This window comes from Saccopteryx bilineata, chromosome 12 (genome assembly GCF_036850765.1).
Source record: "Saccopteryx bilineata isolate mSacBil1 chromosome 12, mSacBil1_pri_phased_curated, whole genome shotgun sequence".
Lineage (NCBI taxonomy): Eukaryota > Metazoa > Chordata > Mammalia > Chiroptera > Emballonuridae > Saccopteryx > Saccopteryx bilineata.
Genome location: NC_089501.1, coordinates 41,387,459 through 41,397,048, shown reverse-complemented (window position 1 = coordinate 41,397,048; position 9,590 = coordinate 41,387,459). Strand labels below are relative to the sequence as shown.

At 35.8% G+C, this 9,590-nt stretch overlaps 1 pseudogene; it reads right to left on the bottom strand.

Moving 5' to 3' along the window:
- Positions 1-1,003: 1,003 nt before the first annotated feature.
- On the bottom strand, positions 1,004-1,316 carry LOC136316282 (large ribosomal subunit protein eL42-like; annotated as a pseudogene).
- Between the last annotated feature and the right edge of the window lie 8,274 nt (positions 1,317-9,590).

Below are 9,590 nucleotides of genomic sequence, written 5' to 3'. Positions count from 1 at the left end.
GTGTTTTGCATTTTTACTCAGTCTTATTCAATTCATTTGCTGACTTTGTGGAACATTTTTTTTCTTTTTTTATTGATTTTACATAGATTCTAGTGTTGCCCCTAATGCATCCCCCCTCCCCCGTATTCCCCTCAACATCTCCCTTGCCCCCCTCCCCATAGGGCCCTCCCCCTTTTAAACTTACAGTTTCATTGAAGAAAACTGTAACTAAATTTAGAAATAACCCATTAGAATGCATTACTTCATATATTAATTCATAAAATGTAGTTCAATTTTATTAGAATGAAAGTTACACAAAATAATAATGTCCAGAGTTCCTTTCTAAAAGAAGTGTGTTCTTATAAAGTTGCCACTAAAAATAAATATTTCAGTGAGTCTCATTATAAATATATTAAGCCTTCTGAGTTTTAATAATAGTCCTATTAAGATGACTTTAATAATAAGTATAGATAATTACATACTATTATTGTAGAGAAAATTATTGAAACACATAAATGAGATTGCAATTAAAAGCATTAAATGGAGAAAGTTCATTTCCATCACATATAAGTTCTGAAATGTTGCTTCTGTAAAGATCGGAGTCAAGATTCATCTCTAACTGGAGCATATGCTTCCTCCAAATATAAACTACAACATTGTGTCTTAAAGTTAACATGCATTCAGGAGAATTAAAATAATTTTAAAACTCCAAATATTTACATATCACTTACTTGGTATATCAAGGCACACCTTGACATTTTTTTTTTCTCATAAGGGCCACAAAAAAAGAATTAAAAGACCAAAGTCAGCCTGACCTGTGGTGGTGCATTGGTGGGGCGTTGACCTGGAATGCTGAAAAGACCAAAGTAAATGAAGAGTGATATAACTACTATAAAGAAACAAATATAAAGCTATATTTGTTAAATTCTATAAACAATACAAAGAATTTTGCTTAAGTGTATTTTTTTGTGTGTGAACATATCCTCAAGATTTTATTGCCCCTTAATAAAACAAAATATGAAGCTTAGAGCTGGATCACTTGGCCCTTTCTCTTCTTATCCTCTCCCAGTTCAAAATGCTTGCATCTCTTAATAGCCAGCATTCTCTTAGTTCTGCATTTGGGTTCAACACATTCAAGCTCAACACATTGTAGTTTCAGCCTTTTTGTGGAAAATGGGCTTAGTCTGCCCACCATAGGCACTCTGCTTCCTGTCATAACGCGTCTTTCCCCGGGTATACAGAGAATCCTTGTCCTCCTTGTACTGTGTTACATTGTAGGGTTGATGCTTGCCACAGTTCTTACAGAAAGTCTGGCGGGTTTTAGGAACGTTCGCCATGTTTGCGAGAGCACTAGCAGCATGGCAAAAGCTGCTTAACTGTGTTTTAAGATAGGGAGAGAAATAGGGAAATTGCCAGAACAGAGAGGCATGTGTTGCTGGGGGCTAAAAACATCGCACAGGGGAAGCAAGGGGACTGAGTGGGAGAGGAAGAAAGAGAGCAAAACAGAACACATAGGGAGATGGGAAGGGGATTAAAAACAGGGAGAATGACCCGTAAGCAGACAGAAAAAGACAGGAAAGAGAGGAAGTTTGTACTGAGAGACAGAGGGGAAAAAAGAAAGAAAAAGAAAAAGAAGACTAGTTGGAGGGAGTTGTGGACTTAAGGATCATATCCAGAAATAACTATTTCAAATTTACTCTGTGAGAAAGCCAACTCAAAACTACATTTATGAATAAAAGTGCACAGACATATGTATACCCTCCAATAAGTCTCAATTTCAAATGCTATCTCATCAGAGACCTTTCTAGACCATCTAACTAAAGTAGCACCCCCAGTTACACTTAATTGTATTTTATATTCTTCATAACACTTTTTATTTTCAGAAGTGACCTTATTTGTCTATTTATTCCCTCTTTTCTTCAAAATGTCAGAGCTTAAACTGAGGTTTAGGGACATTGTTTCCACTCCATCCCCAGTGCCTAGAGAAGATTCTAGAATATACTACATACTCAGTAAACATTGAATGACTGTTGACTAACAGAAAATGGATCCATTCATTTTTTTGTGTGTGACTTCAAGACTATACACCTTAAATTTTGGTGTAATGCAAGAACAATTTTATGTATATGATATTAGGAAATTTTTCTCTTATATGTAGTTTGGTCCTGAAAGAAGGTGAGTGGAAGCTCCTCCTACCTGTTCCTGTCTTGGATCACCCACCTCAGTATTTTTATAGCCAGTTTTTTAAAAAGTTGTATACAATAAGTTTCACTCTTTATGCTAAAAACTCTAAGGTTTTGATATATGTAATGTTATATATCAACCATTAAACTATCATACAGTATAGTTTTACCTTTTTTTAAAAAAGTGCTTCATGGCCCTGGCCGGTTGGCTCAGCGGTAGAGCGTCGGCCTGGCGTGCGGGGGACCCGGGTTCGATTCCCGGCCAGGGCACATAGGAGAAGCGCCCATTTGCTTCTCCACCCCACCCCACCCCCTTCCTCTCTGTCTCTCTCTTCCCCTCCCGCAGCCGAGGCTCCATTGGAGCAAAGATGGCCCGGCCACTGGGGATGGCTCCTTGGCCTCTGCCCCAGGCGCTAGAGTGGCTCTGGTCGCGGCAGAGCGACACCCCGGAGGGGCAGAGCATCGCCCCCTGGTGGGCAGAGCGTCGCCCCTGGTGGGCGTGCCGAGTGGATCCTGGTAGGGCGCACGCGGGAGTCTGTCTGACTGTCTCTCCCCGTTTCCAGGTTCAGAAAAAAAAAAAAAAAGTGCTTCATATATTGAAACTTCACCACCCCCAACACACACAAACTGTTGGCAACAATTGATTTTTTTTAACCATTGCCATAGTTTTGAGTTTTCCAGAATGTCATACAATTATTTTTATAAGCATAATCATTAGCTTACATTTATTAAATATTCACTAGGTGGTTACGTCTATGCTATGTGTTCTTCAGGCACCATCTTTTTTGTTGTTGTTGTTGTCCTTAACCATAAGATAGAGGTACAATTATCATCTGTAGTTTACAGATCAGGAAGCATAGAATGGCTATGTTCCTCTTCTAAAGTCATATATATAGACCACAGGAATACTTGTTAGTTTAAAACAAGGGCTATTTGGCTCCAAATCCAGTATACGACCACTATGTTATACTGCTCAATTTATACTTAGAATTGAGAAAATTAGAAGCAGTATGCCTATTTCAGAATGCTCCTTCTTTTTGATATTTCTGTGCACAAAAATATAGCTCATTTACAACTCCAAACATGCCTTACTGTTACAAAACATGTTTATACTAAAAAGGAAGGAAGGAAAAAGGAGGAAGAGAAGAAGGAAAGCTTATCAGGTTCAGGAACAGGATCAGTTTCTCATTACTTTCTGCTAAAAGCCATTTTGTTTCCTTCCGAGGGTGCACAGGGTGCCCGTTCTACTGTCTCAGAACATTTCTCTAGTACCACCACTCTGGAAATGCGAAATCCAGAGACACAGATTTGTTTATGGGTTTTTCTCTAAAGGGGACGGTTGTGTTCAACGTTAGTCCATTTTATTCATATTCTCAGTTTACTCAAGAACATAGTAAACATTTAAGATTTTAGTTCTGTAGATTCTTTAATAATGTGGTTATTAATATAGGTGTCAACTATAATTCATACCATGCTTTTATCTTCTTCACCATACCTCAAAGTAGGGTCTTCTACAGTGCTTCCCATCAAACCCCTTAAAATTGGCCATTAGAAGAACTATAGATTGTTGTTAAAATAAAACAATTTCTTGATATTTGAGAATGTTTTCATGTAAGTTTAACCTATGAACTGATGGCTAAACAATACATTCTGAATATCGAGGTGTGTGTTAGAAGCCCAGGATAACAAAATTTAAACAATCACTTATGATTCTGGTGTCATGCATCTGGCAGAAAAAAAAAGGCATTCTCTCCAGAAGAAATATTAACCTTCTTTTAACAAATTATAGCAACATATTAGGAAACAGAAGAAGTAAACCTATGTAAAAATTATTTGCAAATATTCCCTGTGAGGCTATAAATATCACAAGTGGAAGTTCCTTCCAGCTATTTTCATTATGAATTGGCTCTATAGACATGGTACCCAAGAAAGAGTGCTCGGATTGCCTGATTCATTAGCAAGAGGCTTAGATTCGTTCCAAGCTTTCTTGAAGATACTTACATTAGTTTCCCAGGGGTGCTGTAACAAAGTACCACACACTGGGTGGCTTGAACAACAGGAATTTATTGTCTCATAGTTCTGGAGGGTAGATGTTCAAGATTAAGGCAAGTGTCAGAAGGACTGGAGGGCTGTCAGGGAAACTGTTTAAGTTTTCTCTCCTAGGTTCTGGTAATTTGCTGGCAATCTTTGATATTTCTTGCCTTGGAGATGATCATCCCAATCTCTGCCTTCACCTTCACACGGCGTCTTCTTTGCATCTCTTCGTATAGTCTTAGCTCTGTGAATGTTTGTCTCTGTCTTGAGATTTTCCCTTTGATATAAGGACACCACTTATGTTAGATTAGGGATCACTTACTGACCTTTGTTTAACTTGATTACTTCTGTAAAAACCTTATTTCCAAACAAGGTTACATTCTGAGGTAACGAAGTGTGAACTCCAGTATATCTAATTTGGTGTAACACAATTCAACTTATCAGAGGACCACTGAGGTTTATTTTCTGAGGTTTATTTGGCTTTTCAAAGTCAAAAGCCTCTACCATGCTATAACCGTGTTCCTTTCTCTGGTCCTTCCCATTCACTTCCTGCTGGATGAATCTAGGGAAAGAATGAAGTTGGGGTTTGCACTGGGTAATAAACTGAGATAATGCAAGCCTAACTAAAAACTCAAAGAATACCAATTTCTGGGTAATTGTATACTAAATCTGTTCTTCGACTCATCTGAAAAGATGTTGTCTCTGAAAATTATAACTATAATAAATTGATTAAGAGATCACACTCTGCCTCTCACTAAAATACTATCAATAGCAAACCGAATTTAACAATACATTGAAAAAATTATTCTCCATTATCAGTGGGATTATTTTAAAGCATTGGCCTGAGGGGCCAGTTTCTAATTAAACATGTATCTGAGGTCCAGCTGTAATCCTCCTCACAGACTCAGCGGGCAGGTGCTGTCTTCCTGCCTCTCCTTTACTGTGCAACATCCATTTATGATAAATACTCTCAACGACATGAGTATAGAGAGAACAGACCTCAACATAATAGAAGCGATATATGACACACCCATAGCTAACATCATATCCAAAACTGAGAAGCTGAAAGCTTTTTCCTTAAGACAAATAACATAAGCATACCCACTCTTACAACTTCTGTTCAACATAGTATTGGAAGTCCTCTCCAGAGCAATTAGGGGAGCAAAAAAAAAAAGGTATCCAATTTGGAAAGGAGGAAGTAAAACTATCGTTATTTGCATATGACATTCTGTTTTCTTGATCAATCTTGCCAGAGGTTTGTCAATTTTATTTATCTTTTTACAGAATCAGTTCGGTTTTGTTGATATTCCTATCATATGTTCCATTAAATTTCTGTAGGTTTTGCTTTTCATTTTCTTCCTTAACCGTCTTTTGTCTTTCTTCTGTTTTCTTTACATCCTTTAATGTTGGATACATTAAAGTATCCAACAAGAGTACAGTAATACTCTTAGATTACTGATTTTCAGCCTTTTTTATTTTCTACTGTCTTGACAGTTTCAACATTACATTTATTTATGTTGTTATTTGATTAATGTCTTTCTCCCATTAGACTGTCTATTCCTTTAACTTGAGGACCATTTCATTTTTTTTTTTTTTGCTGTAATTTCATATCCAACATTTAGTACAAGGCCTGACTCATCACAGTGGCTCAACAGATAAGTGCTGAAGGGTGAATGCTTAGTGTGATTTGTAAACGGCAACACACTATGCACATTCAATTATAAATATATTTGGTCTGAAAATATATACTGGTCTGAAACTAGTATAGCAGCTTAGAGCATATTAGAATATCGATGCAACTGTCTAAGAAAAGTTATAGAACCAATATTTTTTGTTCTAAGGGAATAGAAATGTCTTTAGGCAAACACTTTTTGAACTGCTGAGTGTTACAAAAACAGAAAAGTCAGTCATCGTAGTATCTGTGGAGTCAACCTGAAGACCATCATCTGTTTCCTGCGTCAATGAATTTTGTCAAGGGATCCTTGTTTAGTAGGATTAGAATGCAATTTTCAATTTTTACCACAGAAATGAGAAATTGTCCTTACTTTCTGTTAAAACATCATAAATATTTGGAGTCAGTTAATTTGAAGTTCCAATACCAGCTGTGTTTCTAATGACGTGTGTGACTTTAGGCAAGTGACTTTATCCCTCTCAGCTTCAGCTCTCTCCCCTGGGAAATAAGAAGAATAGGACCCGCCTCCCTCAGTGTGTTACTATGAGGATTCAATGGCATAATGCATGTCAAGTGCCTGTCATGGTATCTGGCACATACATGGCTGGTACCCAGCAACTATTCTTTGTTGTTGTTACCTACGTAAGCTTCTCATGGAAGGGTCTGTGTCTTACGCATGTTCTACCTATTGTCCAGCACACTGTAACCCCAATATCTAGCCCAAATGCCTGCAGAATTAAGCTAAGATTCTCATGTTGACCATGATGGAAGATTTAAAAAAAGTAGATATGGAAGAAAGTAATTCAGACTTTGTAATTATTTAGCCATGTTCTCAAGTTCAGATTTAAAATAATTTGATGGTGAAGAATCTAAATATTGAACAACGGTGTGGTGATTACTGGGGGGGGAGGCATGGGGGATAAATGGTGATGGATGAGAACTTGACTTGTGGGGATGGACACACAGTATGGTGTATAAAGTTTTGTTGTGCAATCAGGCCCCGGAAGCCTGTATAATTATGTTAACTAGTGTCAGTGTAATAAGTTCAATTTCTCAGAAAGGAATCTCAATATTTCCCACAGAGGAAGGTCAGTTCAAACATTTAAATGGAAGTGTTGGCAAAAATATTCTAGGGAAATAAAGAACACGTACAGTAGAAAGGTGATCTTTATTATTGTTTTGTTAAAAATAGGTACATTTGTGGGGAAAATTCATCCAAAATTTCCTTCATATGTGCAATCTTCTCTGTGCAACCTTTTTATAGTTTAAGTAATGGGAAAATTGGATTGAAATAATGCTATTATGAGTTTATTCATAACAGATAATGCATAACATCACTTGACTTCTGGAATGGCACAGTGTGTGGAATAATTAGCCATTACAGCGAGACTCTTTTCCGCCTGAATCAGGTGGACCTGTTACATCAAATCAGTGCCAATGCTATTTTTATTGGAGAATTTTTATTAAAAAAACCCCAAATATATTAGAAAAGTGCCTTTAAAAATTGACATAGACAAATATAAAAAGCTACATTTATTTAGTTCTTAGTATACATCTTTTGCACCAATTATTGTTGGAATATAGGCTTAATAATGCCAGCTATTTTGCTACTCTGCTGTACTCCTCTTTTGAGCCTACAATGAACCTGTAATACTTATGAAAGGAGTTACCATAGCAACCCATATTGATGTCACAAGCTCAGGCTTCTGACTTCATTGCATAATGCAGTAGCAAGTGGCTTTGCAGCAGAACCACCCTGCTAAAGAACAAGTATCTGGGTTCACAGCAAAGAGGACACAGAAAAACAGCAAGTTATAAAGGGTTGAATGCTGGATTGTGAGTCAGATTGTCTGAGTTCTTATTTTATCCCTGCTTCTCACTTGTTACCTTGTTTTGAGTAATTGTGTTTACATGTGTGCACTGAGGCTTGAAGCAAGAAATCTCCTATCTATGGGTAGACATGAAAGAGAAAGCTCAGTATTTAATGTTTTAGCATTTGGTGGATATCCTAATAAAGCTAAAGCACCCTAACAATAACTTGGAAAGAAAGGAATTATTGATGCCTTATAGTAGGTATCTAGCTAGCTCACAAATATGAAGGAGACACTTTGAAATAAAAAAGCATCTAACTAGGGTCTTTTAAAAATTATTTTTTGAAATAGTAATGTGTAAAAAATAATATTGAAGTCCTAATCTTAATTTTAAGAGCACTGTTACATAACTAAGTCATATTATATAGCTATATCTATTTAAATATTTTTTAATGTTCAGAGTAAGTTGGAATATTAATCTCTTAATGGTTATGATGCTTCTCATGTTTATATGGGTGCATTAAATTATGAATATTTTCTTATTTCACCATGCAAATGTTTATTTTCATGACAAAATAACTAAATATATAAATGGCTTGCTTATTTAAAATGAAATTTAAAAAAATTCTAATGATCGTTTTTCAGAATGGCCCAATCTTTCCATTGGAACCTATAATCTGTTTATTATATCAATTGATCTAGCTTGTTTATTAGACACTACATTTCAGACTTGATTTACAAATATTGCAGAATTTAAAAAGACTTTACATTAATAAACTTTCTCACCAAAAACGAAGGTAAAAACATAATACAGATTTTTATTTTATCTAACGTAACAAGCTAGAACAGTTTGATAAAACTGTGTCACTTTCCACGCCCTCTACCCATATGCTTCAAAATCATTCCAAGATATCAGCAAAAATTTAACACACCACAACATTTTATTAACTAAATTCCATGTTTTAAAAAAGACCTGCGGGATAACAGCAGTCTTAAAAAATTTTTTATTTACTGTCGAAATGTCAAACAAGGTAGAAGTTGAGACTATGTTTTGGATAAACACTTGCTTCATGTCATTTGCAGCACAAGTCTCAGAATCTTTCAAAAACCAGAATTTAGTACACGGTGTTTTCTAGACTATATCATGACGATGAAAATTCATTTTTTTACCGTAGACATTATGTTTATCAAACTAGCTGATGTGATACTACTTTATGCTGGGAAAAAACCCCACCTTTTTTGTGTATTTATATGAATTTAGTTAAACAGATTTTGACTTTATTAATGAGAAAAAATTCTGACTATACATAGTAATATTTTGTAAAAAAAAAAAAAAAAAGAAGAAGAAAAAGCAGGTTAGTCTCCACTTCTTTTTTCCAGTGTAAGCAAAGAGAGCAAGCCGTTTTGATTACCTTGTAAATGTTACTTTGTTCCTTGTTCTAAATGTCACCATTTTCTAAGTATAAGCCCTCTTTATAGCAAAGACTAAACGTATGTTAAAAATCTCACTAACGGATCATACCTATAGAAGGAGCTTTAGGTGTTTGGCGTGTTTTTTTTCTTTTCTCTTTTTAAATAAAACTGAGTTCTGATCAATTTAACTTTCCCAAAGTTAATTGATGGAAGAATCCACACCTCCAGGCAAGTACTTTCTACTACATCACACTGTTCTTTCCTACATGATGGCTTTAATCGAGGCTCACCTCCCTGATTCAGAGTCCTTTTTTCTCTACTAGGCTTTCTCTTAGCTTTTTTCTACCCCTGACCCCTAGGCAAATACCATTAGAAATTATATAGAAATTTTATTAGTCTTTTCAAAGAACTAACTTTAGCTTTGTTTATTGCTTATCTGCATTGTTCATGTCATTATCTTTAATGGTAATAAACTACTCTCAAAACATACTGGTTTTA